The sequence below is a fragment of the Ranitomeya variabilis genome, chromosome 5 (genome assembly GCF_051348905.1).
Source record: "Ranitomeya variabilis isolate aRanVar5 chromosome 5, aRanVar5.hap1, whole genome shotgun sequence".
Classification (NCBI taxonomy): domain Eukaryota; kingdom Metazoa; phylum Chordata; class Amphibia; order Anura; family Dendrobatidae; genus Ranitomeya; species Ranitomeya variabilis.
In genome coordinates, this window is record NC_135236.1 from 622,402,734 (window position 1) to 622,422,209 (window position 19,476).

Sequence of the window (19,476 nt, forward strand, 5' to 3'; positions counted from 1 at the left end):
TGAATCAGCTCGGGAGCGGGGGGTGAAACCTCTCAGTGAGCCCTGAACCAACAACTTTGGTGGCACACCCGGGGATATTACCACCGTTTGATAATTATATAGTGGTAGGTACTAGTGATGAGCGAGTGTACTTGTTGCTCGAGTTTTCCCGAGCCCGCTCAGGTGACCTCCGAGTATTTGTGACTGCTCGGAGATTTAGTTTTCATCACGGCAGTTGAATGATTTACAGCTACTAGCCAGGCTGAGTACATGTGGGGGTTGCCTGGTTGCTAGGGAATCCCCACATGTAAACAAGCAGGCTAGTAGCTGTAAATAATTCAGCTGCCGCGATGAAAACTATGTCTCCGAGCAGTCATAAATATTCGGAGGTCACCAGAGCAACGAGTACACTCGCTCATCACTTGTAGGTACAAGACCTGCAGAGCATATAAAGAGATTATAATGAAGATATATATATATATATATATATATATATATATATATATATATATATATATATATATATATATATATATATATATATATATATATATATATATATATATATCAAAAACTAAGAGACCACATCAAAACCCTGTCATGGGCAGCCCAATCTCCAGACCTGAACCCCATTGAAAACCTCTGGAATGTAATCAAGGTGATGGATAGTCACAAGACATCAAACACAGAAGAACTGCTTACATTTTTGGACCAGAAGTAGTGTGAAAGACTGGTGGAAAGCATGCCAAGACACATGAAAGCTGTGATTAAAAATCATGGTTATTCCACAAAATATTGATTTCTGAACATTACCTGAGTTAAAACATTAGTATTGTTGTTTCTAAATGATTATGAACTTGTTTTCTTTGCATTATTTGAGGTCTGAAAGCACTGTTTTTTTTAAATTTTGACCATTTTTCTTAGAAAAAAAATTACAGAATTTATTGCTTAGAAATTCGGAGACATGTTGCCAGAAGTTTATAGACTAAAATAACAATTTACATTTTACTCAAAAATATACCTATAAAGAGAAAAATCAGACAAATTGAACATTTTGCATTGGTCACTTAGTTTTTGCCAGAGCTGTATATACTGAATTACAGCTGAAGTTCTTTCTGATGGAGTCGCTCATTTTGCCGATCTTTTCTATTAGTATTTTTGAGGCAAGGCTGTACTTCCTGCTGGGTTGGAGAATGGAGAATTTCTATTCATATGGTGCATCATGGATTTTCCTGTGTGGACACTACAGAGAAAAATGTATTTAGTATATTGGCCTTTTGTTCATCCTCTTCCACCATTTCCCACATTATTTTTGAGGGGGTCAACATTATTAATTATAAATGTATCATTGTTTATGAAGTTGAAAACCATTTTTGTATTATTTTTACTTTCTTTGGCAATGATCCTCTCAATCTTTGCTCACTTGATTTGTTTTTTCCCACAATTTATTTTTTTTGCCGATTCTTTAATGTTTTGCCATTACCTTGTTGCTTTATTTTCTAAAATATTTTCTTTTTTGTCTTCCATTGCGCTCTTTACAGCTTTATTTAGCCATAATGATTGTCTCTCATCTCTAACTTGTTTGTTCCCATAAGGTATATATTGTGCGGAAGTCAAGATGTTTATAAAACTATCCAATACACTTTGTACATTTCTGTTTTCAAGGATATTTTGCCAGTTTGTCTTACTGAGATCATCTCTTAACCACTGGAAATTCACCTTCCTTAAGTTTAGCATCCTTGTTGCCTCTCTGCTTTACATCTTTTAAAGGATACATGAAAACTTATCATTTTGCAATCACCTTTACCTAAGTGACTGACCCGTACATTTGATATTCTGTCCAACCTATTGGTTAACATTAGGTCCCCCCATGTGCCCTCCCTCTTGTTGGGTCCTTCATCAGTTGTGAAAGATAATATTGTCTTTTATTATTGTCAAAAACCCATTTCCTTTGCTGGACCTGCAGGTTTCTGCTATTAAATATCAGGATAGTTGAAGTCCCCATTAATAAAGACTTCTCACTGATTCGCTGCCTCATCTATTTGCTTTATGAGTAGTGATGGCCAAACAGTAACGTTCGAGGTCCATATCGAACACCTACTGTAAGTGTACGGACTCCAAACACGAACTTCTCCAGGATGTCCAAGTTACTGCTTGGCTTTGGCACCCCAAACATTGGCTGTTTCCCATGCGGTCATCTCTGTGACAGCGTGAGAAACTCCGGCGACTCTGATAGGCGATAAGTTAGTTACTGCTGGTCAGAGTGCTGCAGTTCCCACGCTGTCAGTTGAGAGAGTGTGAGCCGGCAGCAAAAAAAAGAGGTAAAAAGGTTACAGCCGCAATCACAGGTATTGGCTGTTGAAAGAGTACTACTCTCATCAGCGTACGCTTGATGTGGCTGATAGCAGCAAGATCAGCCATATGAAGATGAGAGTCTTCTCAGCCAGCTCTTATGCAATAAATAAATAAAATGAAAATATGACATTGGTTCTCTTCTGTTATTGGTTACCAGCATATTCAAAATTGGCAGCTGCAGGCTACAACCCTCAGCTGTCAGCTGTTTGATGGCTGGTTATTAAAAATAGAGCGGTCCCACGCCATTTTTTTAAATTATTTATTTTTGACAATCAGCTGTTGTGAATTCTGCTTTTGGGTTCCCTCCGGTGGTAGTAGGTGGTAATGCAGTTGTCCCTGGGTTGCAGTCCTGGTCAGGTGTGTCTGCTGATTGCAGTTCTGCCTGGGGTATTTAGGTGTGCAGGATTCATTAGTCCTTGCCAGTTGTCAATTGTTGTTGGGAGGTGTAGGACCTCTTGTCCAGCTTAGATTGTGTCAGTATTTTCTCAGTCTTGTTGGATTCTCTGGAGTGGCAGATATACATTCCATGTCTTTAGTTAGATTGTGGAACTTTTTGTGTTATCTGTTGTGGATATTTAATATATTTAATACTGACCGCCTAGTAATCTGTCCTATCCTTTCCTATTTAGCTAGAGTGCCCTCTTTTGCTAAATCCTGTTTTCTACCTGCGTGTGTCTATTCTTCTCCTACTCACAGTCATTATTCGTGGGGGGCTGCCTATCCTTTGGGGGTCTGCTCTGAGGCAAGATAGCATTCCTATTTCCATCTATAGGGGTATTTAGTCCTCCGGCTGTGTTGAGGTGTCTAGGGTTTGTTAGGCACACCCTACTTCTAGTTGCGGTGTTAGTTCAGGATTTGCGGTCAGTACAGGTTCCACCGACTCCAGAGAAAGTTTTCATGCGGCTCCAAGGTCACCAGATCCTAACAATCAGCCAAGCTGAAGCAGACAGCTGGAAGCTGTTATTCTCAGACTGGGAAGGGGCCATGGATATTGCCCTCCCAGCCTAGAAATAGCAATCAGCAGCTGCCCCAATTCTGGTGTTTTGCCCTGCTTTTCCCACGTTCCCTATTGTGGTGGTCAATGAGGTAATAGTTGTGGGGTTGATGTAAGCTGTTTTATGGCCGCTGACACCAAGCCAAGAATTTAGTACTGTAGAGGTGTCTATAAGATGTCCTCATTTCTAACCCTATAGTTAGATTGTAAAAAAGACACAGCAAGAATAAGTCATTTAATTGAAATAAAGACTCTGGCACCTTTACTTGAACTAAAAATAAAAAGAACAAAATTATACTCACCTTTACACCCATATCACCTGTAAAATAATGAACCACCATATTCCTCACCTGTCTGACATGAAGTTAATCCTCCAATACCCATGTCCCCTGCAAAAAACAAAATTAACAGATGGGTGCACCAATAATGGATGGATATCTAATGGTGACAACATTTGTGGAAAGGCTGAGAGCTGATGTTTTTAATCTGGGAGGGGGCAAATAACCATGGCTCCTTCCTAGGCTATGAATGTCAGCCTGCAGCTGTCTATTTAGCTTTTGCTGGTTACTTAATATGATAAGGACCTCACTTATTTTTTTTTTTTTTTGTTTCAATATTTTTATTTAGATAACAAAAATTTCACAATAATCTCCCAACGTGGGAGTACTGAAAATACAAAATTTACATAAGTATCAACACTAACATTGTAATGTATGGGGGAAGTATTAATGTTGATTAATGAAAGACAAGACAAAGACAAGACAGAAACAAAAGGGGATAAGTTCAAGATCGAGTACAGTATAAAACCACTCTACATTTTTACAATAATATTCTCACATATCAACAAGTATTGATCGGTTATCAATATTATCCAGTTCAGGATCCCCACTCCTTCGAAGATAAAAATAAAAAGCAACATCTCAGGGAGACAGAGTGAGAGCCAACTTCATTTGATCATCCGGATATAGTTCGAGCCATGGCGACCAGGTTTGGAAAAAGGAATTCCAGCTATCAGTTCTCGTCGCTTGAATGCGCTCATATATCATGATAGTGTTCATTCTATCTTTGACAAGAGTTATTGAAGGATTATTTGAGAGGATTTTCCCTATAATACCCCGTAAAGGCTAAACAAACAGCTGCTAGCTGATATTAATAGCCTTGGAACCTTTATGGATATTGTCCCTTTCCCAGATTATTAACATCAGCCCACAGTCATCGACTTTCCTTCAGCCTTTTAAGAAAATTATATCTGTCAGACAGATAGCAGCATAGAAAACAGCCGATGTTCGCTGTGCAAGAGTGGGCCACCACCCTCCTATATGAGCTGTACTTGGGACTATACTTCAATCCCTATGTATAGACAAAGGCAGCATCTTTTTCATTTAATATTCTACCCAGTTCAATGTTATATAAATTTGTGATTAAGAACAATTTCACATTTGCATGTAGGTGAAAAGTGTGGCCCTGGAATTGGTTACTAGTTGGCCCTTGGCACCCCATTCTCACACTGTCTCCTTCCATCTACTTTGACCAGCTTCGCTGTTGCTGCTGAAAAGCATCTCCACCGAATGATACTATCACCATATTTTATGATGGGGATGGTGATGTTCAGTGATAATTTTCTGCTACACATGAGGTTTTGCACTTAGCTCAAAAATTTCTAATTTGGTTTCATCTGACTAGAGCACCTTCTTCGACATTGCTAGCTGATGTCCCCTACTTGGCTTTTTGCAAGCTGCAAACAGGACGTCTTATGGTTTGCTTTAAAAATGGCTTTCTTCTTGCCATTCTTTCATATACTATAGGCCAGATATGTGGACGCATTCTCCCACTCGAGCTGTGGATTTCTGCAATTTCTCCAGAGTGACCATACTCTCCTTGTTTGAGATGTCAGTTTAGGTGGAGGGCAATGTCTTGGTAGGTTTGCACCTGTGCCATACTCCTTGAAATATTGGATGATGGATTGAACTAGTACTTAGGGAGATGTTCAGAGCTTGGGCTATTTTTTATAATCTAACCCTTCTTTACGCTTCTCTACAGCTTTATTCCTAACCTGCCTCGTGTTGTCTTTGGTTTTCATGATGCTGTTTGATCCCTAATGTTCTCAATGAAATCTCTGAGAATTTTGCAGAATGTCTGTAATTATACTGAAAATTAATTAGAAGTTACATTACTTCTGGAGGCAATTTGTCACTCATTGCTCATTTTATTTAGGTGTATCAGACTACATGGGGATAAATATTAAAAATGAGCGAGTACTAATATGCTCGGGTGCTCATTGCTTAAACTGAGCAATTCCTAATAGTCGCATGCTCATTTTGAGCATCGAGTATAATGGGAGTCAATGGAAAAGCTGAGCTTTTTTCCAGCAGACCTTACAGAAAGGTCAGGGGACAGTGAAAATGTTCAAATGGATAGTAAAAGTGCTGAAAGAAAGCATCTCTGACTCCCATATCACTGCTGAGAACAATGGTGACACACTTTTACTCCACTTTAAGGAGTGACAATAAAACCTCCCAAACCAACGAGAAATTGTATTTTATAGGAAAAAATAGTTAAGAAACATTTTTTCCTGTATAATGACTTGTATAAAAGGCCAAATTTAAAAAGGGTTTTAAAAAATATATAATTTATGTAAACCGAAATACGTTCTTTTTTTTAAAAATCAAAAAATAGGAAATTTCAGTTTCATTTATGAAGGAAACAGGAACTGCCAAAAATTAGGTACTCAGGTGGACTCCGATACACCCTGTATTAGACAGCAGTGCCTCATACACATTCTGTTCAAATTGTCATGTATTAGTACTCCTAGGCTCTTAAAGGCTGTGCACTTTTGAGCGTTATATACCAACAAAATGTACTCCAGACCACAGAATAGTCTATGGGTAAGCAATATAATACTGACAAAATTTGGAACAAGTTTTCTGAAACTTACATACCACTGAAATCTACCCAAGAATATGTAAAAGTCTGTGGATTAGCAAGATAATACTAATAAAGTTTGAAACAAATTTTTTGCAGGTTATATACCAACAAAATGTACTCCAGAGCATTAAATAGTCTATGGATGAGCAATATAATAATGATAACATTTGTAACAAGTTTTTTTGAGTGTTATATACCAACAAAATGTACTCTAGACCACAGAACAGTCTATGGATGAGCAATATAATAACAATACAATTTTGAACACATTTTTTTGAGGGCTATATACCAAAGAAATGTACTTTAGACCATGGAATAGTCTATGAGTGAGCAACATAATGACAAGAAATTTTGGAACAAGTTTTCGAAGTGTTATATAACAACGAAATTTTCCCAAGAACACATTATACTGTGTGGATGAGAAATATAATAACAATATATTTTTTACCAAGTTTCTAGAGGTTTTTATAGCAACAAAATGTACACAAGAACACGATATACTGTTTTGATGAGCAATACAATACTGATACATCTTTTACCAAGTTTTTTGAAGGTTAAGTATACTCTATAGATAAGCAGTATAATACCGATAAATACCAAGAAATGTAACCCAGACCACAGAATAGTGTATGGGTAAAAAATTTAACCAAGCCAAATTTATGAAGCTTAAGGGTACTAATTATGTTCCTGGACACATGTTGGTACAAGGCGGGGACGCAACACTGGGAGAAAAAGTGTTGGCTGGGGACCGAGTACCGAGGGATGGTTGCTGCCATGACTCAGCAGAAACCCTCTTTTTCAACAGCAGAAATGGCAACATTTTCACGACAAGCAACCTGGAAAGGTGTCCTTTTAGCCTCTAGGCCTGTGGGTGGTTGGCTGAAAATGTATTCTTTCGTTATAAGGCATGGGGTAGGGACAGCTGAATGCTGTGCTGGGACAAGGATTTCAAGTTGCCTCATGATGGTAAATCAGAATGCAAAAGGATAGGAGCAGGGTAGGAGGCATCTGTGCCAGTGTTTTAGACAGGGAATTGGGAAGCACCTAGCACAAGGGTAGAGGCAGTGTTGTCACCCGATGGCACCAATCATGGACCCAGGCATTTGACCCACCAAGTCGGTTGCTTAAATGACAAGTGCCTAATCATGATGGTGGTGGTTAGTCTCTTACTGGTCAAGCCCCTGCTATTAGCATAGCACATATTGCAAATGGCCATTTTGTTTGTCTAAGAAATCTCTTTTAAAAAGTCCCAAACTAGGGACCACCTAGCTCTTTGACGGAATTATTCAGGAGTGTTGGTGCTCTGAGGAACAGTTGCCTGACTTCTCCTTCTGGTCACCCCACTGCCTCTTACTTTCTGTTTTGGTGCTGACAATCCCTCCCTCTCAGCACTGCTGGCCTCGCTCTGCATGCCATTTTCTCAGGTTGGGTCAGTGGGTTCGTCATCACTACCTTGTATTCCACTCCCAAAACCTGGTTCCCCTGACTTTCTGACTTATCAACAAGATTTAGCTGCAACTGTGTCTCATCCTCCTTAGCCAAAATTTGCCGTTCCACACCGTCATGTTCTTGTGGCCATGGTGCCGCAAGTCCTCCTGTCCCTCTTGAAGCATGCAAGTTAAGAGGCCACAATCTGGAAATGTTGTTGTAAAGAGCTCCTTGGCGAGTCCTAGCATAGAATCACAAGATCAGGGAGATTATTAAGTGATCCACACTGCAGGTTGGTGAGACTGGACCATGTGGAAGACTGGGTAGTGTGTTGTGAATTTACCTTTTGGCTCCCTCTAGTGGCTACTAGTGATTTGACTCTGGGTATGTCATTCATCCCTTGTATGCTCACCTGGGTCGTTAGGTCAGGGGTGTTGCTATATAAGCTCCCTGGACCTTCAGTTCAATGCCTGGCAATGTTGATATCAGAGCTAATCTGTAGTGCTCTTGTCTACTGATCCTGGTTCCTGCTTGATTAAGCTAAGTCTGCTTTCTTGCTTTTTGCAATTTGTTTTGGTTTGCATTTTTGTCCAGCCTGTATATAATCTGTTTCCTGACCTTGCTGGAAGCTCTAGGGTGGCTGGTGTTCTCCCCCCGGGCCGTTAGACGGTTCGGGGGTTCTTGAATCTCCAGCGTGGATTTTGATAGGGTTTTTGTTGACCATATAAGTTATCTTACTACATTCTGCTATTAGTCAGTGGGCCTCTCTTTGCTAAAATCTAGTTCATCTCTGTGTTTGTCATTTCCTCTTACCTCACCGTTATTATTTGTGGGGGGCTACTATCCTACTTTTGGGGTCTATTCTCTGGAGGCAAGAGAGGTCTTTGTTTTCCTCTTCTAGGGGTAGTTAGTCCTCCGGCTGGCGCGAGACATCTAGCGACCAACGTAGGCATGTTCCCCGGCTACTGCTAGTGTTGGCGTTAGGAGTAGATATATGGTCAACCCAGTTACCACTGCCCTATGAGCTGGATTTTTGTACGTCGCAGACTTACTTGTTTCTCTGAGACCCTCGCCATTGGGGTCATAATAGTTTGCCAGGCCAGTATTAAATGTTAAATGCATTGCAGAAGCGGGATTATAAGAAAGAAAGTTCTGAGTTTTTTTTTTCTCTCATTTTTTTTTCTTTTCCCCTTTACCTCTGAGTGGCTTGTGTTTGCTGCAGACATGAATGTCCAGACCTTGATTACAAGTGTGGACCAGCTTGCTGCTCGTGTGCAGGGCATACAAGATTATGTTATCAGAAGTCCTATGTCAGAACCTAAGATACCGATTCCTGAACCGTTTTCCAGAGACCGATTTAAATTTAGAAATTTCAGGAATAATTGTAAATTGTTTTTGTCCCTGAAACCCTGTTCATCTGGAGACTCCGCTCAGCAAGTAAAAATTGTTATTTCATTTTTACGGGGCGACCCTCAGGATTGGGCCTTCTCGCTGGCGCCAGGAGATCCGGCATTGGCTGACATTGATGCGTTTTTTCTGGCACTCGGTTTGCTTTATGAGGAACCCAATCTTGAGATTCAGGCAGAAAAGGCCTTGCTGGCTATGTCTCAGGGCCAGGACGAGGCTGAAGTGTATTGCCAAAAATTTCGGAAATGGTCCGTGCTGACCCAGTGGAACGAGTGTGCATTGGCTGCTAATTTTAGAAATGGCCTTTCTGAAGCCATTAAGAATGTGATGGTGGGTTTTCCCATTCCCACAGGTCTGAATGATTCTATGGCCTTGGCTATTCAAATCGACCGGCGGTTGCGGGAGCGCAAAACCGCTAATTCCCTCATGGTGTTGTCTGAACAGACACCTGATTTAATGCAATGTGATAGAATCCTGACTAGAAATGAGCGGAAAATTCATAGACGCCAGAATGGCTTGTGTTATTACTGTGGTGATTCTACACATGTTATCTCAGCATGCTCTAAACGTCTTACTAAGGTTGTTAGTCCGGTCGCCATTGGTAATTTGCAACCTAAATTTATTCTATCTGTAACTTTGATTTGCTCACTGTCATCGTATCCTGTCATGGCGTTTGTGGACTCGGGTGCTGCCCTGAGCCTTATGGATCTGTCATTTGCCAAGCGCTGCGGATTTGTTCTTGAGCCATTGGAAAATCCTATCCCTCTTAGGGGTATTGATTCTACGCCATTGGCAAAAAATAAACTGCAGTTTTGGACGCAGGTTACCATGTGCATGACTCCCGAACATCGGGAGGTAATACGTTTTCTTGTTCTGCATAAAATGCATGATTTGGTTGTTTTGGGTTTGCCATGGTTACAGACCCATAATCCAGTCTTGGACTGGAAGGCTATGTCAGTGTCAAGTTGGGGCTGCCATGGAATTCATGGAGATTCCCTGCCCTTGTCTATTGCTTCTTCTACGCCTTCGGAAGTTCCGGCGTATTTGTCTGATTATCAGGATGTCTTCAGCGAGTCTAAGTCCAGTGCACTGCCTCCTCATAGGGAATGTGACTGTGCAATAGATTTGATTCCTGGCAGTAAGTTTCCTAAGGGGAGACTGTTTAATCTGTCGGTACCTGAACATACCGCGATGCGTTCATATATCAAGGAGTCTCTTGAGAAGGGGCATATCCGTCCTTCTTCTTCCCCTCTTGGTGCGGGATTCTTTTTTGTGGCCAAAAAGGACGGATCTTTGAGGCCTTGTATTGACTATCGGCTTTTAAATAAGATCACTGTCAAATTTCAGTATCCTTTGCCGCTGTTGTCAGATTTGTTTGCCCGGATTAAAGGTGCCAAGTGGTTCACCAAGATAGACCTTCGTGGTGCGTACAACCTTGTGCGCATTAGGCAGGGCGATGAATGGAAAACCGCATTCAATACGCCCGAAGGTCATTTTGAGTACTTGGTGATGCCATTCGGTCTCTCTAATGCACCTTCAGTTTTTCAGTCCTTCATGCATGACATTTTCCGGAAGTATCTGGATAAATTTTTGATTGTTTATCTGGATGATATTCTGGTTTTTTCTGATGATTGGGACTCGCATGTGGAGCAGGTCAGGATGGTTTTTGAGATTCTGCGTGAAAATTCTTTGTTTGTAAAAGGCTCAAAGTGTCTCTTTGGTGTACAGAAGGTTCCCTTCTTGGGGTTCATTTTTTCCCCTTCTGCTGTGGAGATGGATCCAGTCAAGGTCCGAGCTATTCATGATTGGACTCAACCCTCATCAGTTAAGAGTCTTCAGAAGTTCTTGGGTTTTGCTAACTTCTACCGTTGTTTTATCGCAAATTTCTCTAGCGTTGTTAAACCACTGACGGATATGACCAAGAAAGGCTCTGATGTAGCTAACTGGGCTCCTGCTGCCGTGGAGGCTTTCCAGGAGTTAAAACGCCGGTTTACTTCGGCGCCTGTTTTGTGCCAGCCTGACATCTCACTTCCCTTTCAGGTTGAGGTGGATGCTTCGGAGATTGGGGCAGGGGCCGTTTTGTCGCAGAGAGGCCCTGGTTGCTCTACTATGAGACCTTGTGCCTTTTTCTCTAGGAAGTTTTCGCCGGCAGAGCGAAATTATGATGTGGGCAATCGGGAGTTGTTGGCCATGAAGTGGGCATTTGAGGAGTGGCGTCATTGGCTCGAGGGTGCTAAACATCGTGTGGTGGTCTTGACTGATCACAAAAATCTGATGTATCTCGAGTCTGCTAAACGCCTGAATCCTAGACAGGCCCGCTGGTCATTGTTTTTCTCCCGTTTTGACTTTGTGGTCTCGTATTTACCAGGTTCTAAGAATGTGAAGGCCGATGCTCTGTCTAGGAGCTTTGTGCCTGATGCTCCTGGAGTCGCTGAACCTGTGGGTATTCTTAAGGAAGGAGTTATCGTGTCTGCTATTTCTCCAGATCTGCGACGTGTGTTGCAGAGATTTCAGGCTGGTAGGCCTGACTCTTGTCCACCTGACAGATTGTTTGTGCCTGCTAGATGGACCAGCAGAGTCATTTCCGAGGTTCATTCCTCGGTGTTGGCAGGGCACCCGGGAATTTTTGGCACCAGAGATCTGGTGGCCAGGTCCTTTTGGTGGCCTTCCTTGTCAAGGGATGTGCGGTCATTTGTACAGTCCTGTGGTACTTGTGCTCGAGCTAAGCCTTGCTGCTCTCGTGCCAGCGGGTTGCTCTTGCCCTTGCCTGTCCCGAAGAGACCTTGTACACACATCTCTATGGATTTCATTTCTGATCTTCCGGTGTCTCAGGGCATGTCTGTCATCTGGGTGATATGTGACCGTTTCTCCAAGATGGTCCATTTGGTTCCGTTGCCTAAGCTGCCCTCCTCTTCTGATCTGGTTCCTGTGTTCTTCCAGAACGTGGTTCGTTTGCACGGCATTCCTGAGAATATTGTGTCGGACAGAGGATCCCAGTTTGTTTCCAGGTTCTGGCGATCCTTTTGTGGTAGGATGGGCATTGAGTTGTCGTTTTCATCCGCTTTCCATCCCCAGACTAACGGACAAACGGAGCGAACTAATCAGACTCTGGAGGCTTATTTGAGGTGTTTTGTCTCTTCTGATCAGGATGATTGGGTGACCTTCTTGCCGTTGGCTGAATTTGCCCTTAATAATCGGGCTAGTTCCGCCACCTTGGTTTCGCCATTTTTCTGCAACTCTGGTTTCCATCCTCGTTTTTCCTCGGGACATGTGGAGCCTTCTGACTGTCCTGGGGTGGATTCCGTGGTGGATAGGTTGCAGCGGATCTGGGGGCATGTGGTGGACAACTTGAAGTTGTCACAGGAGAAGGCTCAGCGTTTTGCCAACCGCCGCCGCGGTGTGGGTCCCCGACTTCGCGTTGGGGATTTGGTATGGCTGTCTTCTCGATTTGTTCCTATGAAGGTCTCCTCTCCCAAATTTAAGCCTCGCTTCATTGGTCCTTACAAGATATTGGAAATCATTAATCCTGTATCCTTTCGCCTGGATCTTCCGGTGTCGTTTGCCATCCACAACGTATTTCATAGGTCCTTGTTGCGGCGGTACGTTGTGCCTGTGGTTCCTTCTGCTGAGCCTCCTGCTCCGGTGTTGGTTGAGGGCGAGTTGGAGTACGTGGTGGAGAAGATCTTAGATTCTCGTCTCTCCAGGCGGAGGCTTCAGTACCTGGCCAAGTGGAAGGGCTATGGTCAGGAGGATAATTCCTGGGTGGTCGCCTCTGATGTGCATGCGGCCAATTTAGTTCGTGCCTTTCACGCCGCTCATCCTGATCGCCCTGGTGGTCTTGGTGAGGGTTCGGTGACCCCTCACTAAGGGGGGGTACTGTTGTGAATTTACCTTTTGGCTCCCTCTAGTGGCTACTAGTGATTTGACTCTGGGTATGTCATTCATCCCTTGTATGCTCACCTGGGTCGTTAGGTCAGGGGTGTTGCTATATAAGCTCCCTGGACCTTCAGTTCAATGCCTGGCAATGTTGATATCAGAGCTAATCTGTAGTGCTCTTGTCTACTGATCCTGGTTCCTGCTTGATTAAGCTAAGTCTGCTTTCTTGCTTTTTGCAATTTGTTTTGGTTTGCATTTTTGTCCAGCCTGTATATAATCTGTTTCCTGACCTTGCTGGAAGCTCTAGGGTGGCTGGTGTTCTCCCCCCGGGCCGTTAGACGGTTCGGGGGTTCTTGAATCTCCAGCGTGGATTTTGATAGGGTTTTTGTTGACCATATAAGTTATCTTACTACATTCTGCTATTAGTCAGTGGGCCTCTCTTTGCTAAAATCTAGTTCATCTCTGTGTTTGTCATTTCCTCTTACCTCACCGTTATTATTTGTGGGGGGCTACTATCCTACTTTTGGGGTCTATTCTCTGGAGGCAAGAGAGGTCTTTGTTTTCCTCTTCTAGGGGTAGTTAGTCCTCCGGCTGGCGCGAGACATCTAGCGACCAACGTAGGCATGTTCCCCGGCTACTGCTAGTGTTGGCGTTAGGAGTAGATATATGGTCAACCCAGTTACCACTGCCCTATGAGCTGGATTTTTGTACGTCGCAGACTTACTTGTTTCTCTGAGACCCTCGCCATTGGGGTCATAACAGTAGTGCTGCCTAGCCTGCTGGAAGCATTATCTGCTATCCAACTGACCACCTGCTCTGGCTTCAAAAGTGGTATACCATGCCTCCCTGCAAAGTGGCACAGAAACTTATGTGATGTGGATGGGTGTGTTGCTTGTGCTCCAGCAACAGGCGCAGTCACACCAGCCCCATGTCCTCTCTGTGTGTGCACCATCTTCAGCAATTCCACTTCCCTGTCCCTTACCGCATGCCTTACACATTTTGTAATTGCTAGGTCCCTTGAAATCAATTTTATTTTTAAATAAAGAAAAAAATTGGTCACCTGCAGCAGTCAAAGCGGTTTCTGGGAGTTTAATATCACTGTAATGTAATGGAAAGAACGCAAAAGTGTATTGATGACAATCAACTTCAATCTAGAAAAATGTTTCAATGCTTTTTTGGGGTGTTATATGCCACAGAAATGTACCCCAGACCATGTAATACCATGTGGCTAAGAAATTTAAGCCTGCAATACTTTGTAACACTTTTTTGATCACAGGAAGCTTATCACAGGCCAATGAATAGTGTATGGATGAGAACTGTAATCCAGCCAATTTTTTTAATACTTTTTTGAAGTGTCACATAACATCACTGAAATATATATACAGCGGTGTATGCACATGTATATACAACTTGCTATATGGATTTCTCTGAAATAGCAAAAAATGATTTCTCCAAGAAAGGAAAGGATTTATTCAACATCAAATCACCTATATTTACATACTGTACATGCTATTAATTTGGGGTAAAAAAATCCTGATGACAGGTTTTCTTTAAATTTGAGAACACAGTCCCTTACTGCTCTGGTTTGAATTGTTTAATTATGTGTTACTCTTTAATGTCAGAAATTGATTTTACATGCACTCTTTGAATTATAAAATATTGGTGCTATTACTATTTTAGATTTTTTCAATTTGATATATTATAATGACAATCTTTTGGGACATAAACTAATTGGTTAAATATATGGATAGAATTCATACATTTTCAAATGGCTATCATTCACCTGTCACATTTTGTTAAGGGCATAGCGACTGTTCATTACTGCTATATAAAATGCATTTGTTTTCTATGGCATTTTGTTAAAATTGTAATTTATAGCCAGAGGCCAAGAATTCATCCACTCATTTAAAAGTCTGTTTCTGCCACTGGTATAGTGCTGGAGAACCTGACTGTAGCAGTGCATTCAGCTAACCTAATAAAGGGCACTAAAAATACATTACAGTCCTCTGGCAGGAATAACACTCATACAGTATATGGTTTTTTTAAGCGGTAAGAATGAATTTTAATAATCTGTATCTATTATATCTGTATATTCACTTAGTGTGCTGAGTTAGAATCATAGTGCAATTTACTTAAGTATACAAGTAAGTCTATACATTAAGTATAGATTTTTCTTTCTGGATTATGATACGGAATTGAATTGACTCTAGTGACCGTTAACATCATGACTATATCTTACTTTTATACACTCTCCTTAATTACCACCAATAAGAAGTATACACGTAAATACAAATGTCATTTACAGCTTTGGTCTTTAGAATAGAGCGATATGGACTTTTTAGAGTACGAAGGCTTCCGTTGCACATGCATAGCTAGAGGTACAAGAAATAGAGCTTGCAGGAAGTTCATAATATCTTTGTGTGTGTGTGTGTGTGCGGAAAACCCCTTTAATTTACAACAGAGATGTAAATTGTGCAATTTACACAAGACACTCACTGAGCTCAGTCTGCAAATGTGAAATTATGCATTCAACACATATAATATACTTTAGTATAGAAAATACATGCGATCAGTGATGAGTCATCTAATGAGTGGTTTGGAAAGAAGTGCTGGTTCACATACATTGTGTGTTAAGTTGCATCATTACTATAAGTGGCGACTGAATTAAGACAACCCCCTTATTTACAATGAAAACGTCACAATAAATGCATAGTTAAAGCACCATGTGCCTTCCATTGAAATACTTGTGATATAGTTCCTTCATTTTCCAGTTTTCTCTTATGTCTATAAAATGGCTACCAGATGAAGAGTCCTCCCTACGCACAATGTGCTTTCATTGTCTAAGACTTTCCCTTCTGATCTTGTTTGGATCAGCCGAGAGCTTTGGGGGTGTTATGGGCCCACCTGGTGAGGTGGATTTCCTAAGCCACAGGCCAGGGTTTACAACATAAACTGAAGGCGACAGGAACAACAGGCATTCCTTGCTGGAGGGTGGACCAGGAAAACGTGTGACACAAGTAGGAACTGAAGATATGTAGACAGTTTAGGACAAACAGTAGATTTGCAATGTGAAGTCTTAACATGAATTTGTTATGACTACAAATGAAAGACTAATCAGCAAACAAATTATTAGCCACAAGAAGCAGACAGGAACAGGCAAGATTGTTTGTTGAGATGATACTCTCTGATGCAGCAGTACTTGCGATATGAGCCAGTCCAGAAATTATATCATTGGTGTGTCTAAACCAGAAAATGAATGCAGATTGAGAAAATAACAACAGATTGCTAATATGATTGCCACCTGAGAGATCTGGTGAGATTAACTCCACGGTAAAAGGTAACTGAACACAAAGCTACTTAATACTCAGACACACATGAGTGTCTACATCGGCCTTAAAAGGCCTTGGGTGCTGATGTCACTGGAACTCACCACTAGGGTTGAGCGACTTTTATTTTTAAATAAGTTGGGTCGAGTGAAATCGACCGATCCTATAAAAAAGTCGGGGTCGGGGTCGGCCGAAACATGAAACCCAATGCAGTGCAATGGGATACTATGGTTCCCAGGGTCTGAAGGAGAGGAAACTCTCCTTCAGGCCCTGGGATCCATATTTAAGTGTAAAATAAAGAATAAAAATAAAAAATATTGATATACTCACTTCTCCGATGCAGCCCGATGTAACCGGCAGCTTCGGTACCTCAGAATGAGCGCTTGAAAGACCTTAGATGACGTCGCGGCCTGTGATTGGTCGCGTGGCGGTCACGTGAGGTGAGTATATCAATATTTTTTATTTTTATTCTTTATTTTACACTTAAATATGGATTCCGATACCGATTCCCGATATCGCAAACATATCGGAACTAGGTATCGGAATTCCGATACCAGATTCAGAAGATCGCCGACCTCATGGCCGACCCCACACAGGGGTCGGGTCGGGTTTCATGAAACCCGACCTTGCCAAAAGTCGGTGACTTCTGAAAATGGCCGACCCGTTTCGCTCAACCCTACTCACCACGTAACGTGTGAAACCCAAAGTGGAGCACAGCACAGGGCAATGGACGGAAGGGAGTGGAAGGGAGCAAAGCCCGGCCCTGGAGAAGAGACAGATGAAAAACAGGGACTATGAAAGCACATCATGAATAGGGTAGCATGAAAACCTGGCAGCTGTTTTCAGAAATGAAGAGAACACTGGGGATCTGTCGAATCATACTAGATAAATAGAAAAGTAGGTCAACAGTTATTTTAACAATGCATTTATTGTTCAATTTGCACATTTATGCTGTTTACTCCTCAAAGTTATCTTGGAAGTTACTCATTTCTTACTGTGTTAACAGTCAAAACTATTCTTATTGCTAGGATTTATTTTAACTGTAAAGGTGAATTTACATGCTTCATAATTAGTTGCAGAAATATGCATGACTATGCCATTTATCTCAATTAACTCCATGTACTTGAGTGGGTCTCATTTTCAGTTGCAGACATTTCTGGAACAATAATTATAGTCTATTATGGTTCATAATTTCTACATAGTTACATAGATTGAATAAAGACCTTGGTCCATCAAGTTCAACCTTTCTCCACCAATTGTACATTTCGTCACTAATCTAGCTAAAACCCACAATGTTATGGGTATCAAGGAAATCGTCTAATCCTTTTTTAAAAGCTGTTATAGTGTCTGCCATTACGACTTCTTGTGGTCGTCATTCCACAGTCTGACTGCTCTAACTGTAAAGAACCCTTTCCTGTTTAGCTGTCAGAATCACCTCTCGTCCATAAGTGCCCCCTATTCCTCAATATGGTCTTTGGAAGGAACAAGTCATGTGCCAGTGTTTTGTACGAGCCATATATATATTTATACATGTAAATGAGATCCCCTCTGAGGCGTCTTTTTTCTAAGCTAAACAAGCCCAACTTTTCCAACCTCTCCTCATAAGAGAGGCCTTCCATCCCTAGTAATAATCTAGTTGCCCGTCGTTGAAGTGATTCTAACTTCTGAATATTCTTTTCAAAATGTGGAGCCCAAAACTAAATGCCATATTCTAGATGTGGCCTCAGCAGTGATTTATAAAAGGTTAATAATATGTTGGGATCGTGGGATTTTATCTCTCTTTTTATACATCCTAAAATCTTGTTTGCTTTTGCAGCAGCTGCTTGACATTGGCGTTTCAACGCGTCCGCTGCCCATAGAAAACTCCCAGGGAGGAGGGGGCGGAGTTAAGGCCGGGCATGCGCAGTTTAAAATGCAGGACACGACGTAAGAAAAAACGTTCCCTTGAACGTTTTTTCGCTACGACGGTCCGCCAAATACCGACGCATCCAGTGCACGATGTATGGAACGTGTGTCCATAAGTTGCGATGCGTCGGTAATACAAGTCTATGTGAAAAAAACGCATTCTGAGGGCAACTTTGCAGGATGTGTTTTTTACACAAAATGATGCATTGTGACAGTCGGGAAAAGATGGAGGTGTGAAAGAAGCCTTAGCCGGACAGCTGGGTTGTTCGGGAGAGGACTTTCTGCCTGGACGGAGGAGACCATGTGACTGCTGGGGGCAGACAGGAAGAGGAAGGGTTGGTGGTCCAAAAGCGGGCAGGCAGAGGGCGCGAAAGCAGAGCACAGGAGAGAGAGAGGGGACAGCGCGCCAGAGAGAAAGCAGGCTGCAGCGCTGCACTCCCCGAGAGAGAGTGCTCCCCGTGAGGGCACTGAGGCTGAGATGTGAGCCATAGTGAAGGCTGGATGTGAGAGTGTGGACTCGGAAGCCTTCATGATCAGAGGAGACTTTCCCCCTGACAGTGCAGAGACAGTGACCAGAGCATGCAGCCTGTTATGACCCCAATGGCGAGGGTCTCAGAGATATCAGCAAGTCTGCAAAGTACAAAAATCCAGCTCATAGGGCAGTGGTAACTGGGTTGACCATATATCTACTCCTAACGCCAACCCTAGAAGTAGCCGGGGAACATGCCTACGTTGGTCGCTAGATGTCTCGCGCCAGCCGGTGAGCTAACTACCCCTAGAAGAGGAAAACAAAGACCTCTCTTGCCTCCAGAGAAAGGACCCCAAAAGTAGGATACAAGCCCCCCACAAATAATAACGGTGAGGTAAGAGGAAATGACAAACACAGAGATGAACTAGGTTTAGCACAGAGAGGCCCACTTACTAATAGCAGAATATAGAAAGATAACTTATATGGTCAACAAAAACCCTATCAAAAATCCACGCTGGAGATTCAAGAACCCTTGAACCGTCTAACGGCCCGGGGGGAGAACACCAGCCGCCCTAGAGCTTCCAGCAAGGTCAGGATACAGATAATATACAAGCTGGACAAAAAATGCAAACAATAACGAATTGCAAAAAGCAAAAAAGCAGACTTAGCTTAATCAAGCAGGAAGCAGGATCAGTAGACAAGGGCACTACAGATTAGCTCTGATATCAACGTTGCCAGGCATTGAACTGAAGGTCCAGGGAGCTTATATAGCAACACCCCTGACCTAACGACCCAGGTGAGCATAAAAGGAA

At 42.2% G+C, this 19,476-nt stretch overlaps 1 long non-coding RNA gene across 1 annotated transcript in view; it reads right to left on the reverse strand.

The window, feature by feature from the left end:
* Positions 1-3,567: 3,567 nt before the first annotated feature.
* LOC143773891 (uncharacterized) overlaps positions 3,568-19,476 on the reverse strand; it is a 126,553-nt gene continuing 110,644 nt past the window's right edge. Inside the window, exon 3 of the long non-coding RNA XR_013215432.1 lies at positions 3,568-3,717. This is a non-coding gene — a long non-coding RNA (uncharacterized LOC143773891). The remainder of the gene's footprint in view (positions 3,718-19,476) is intronic.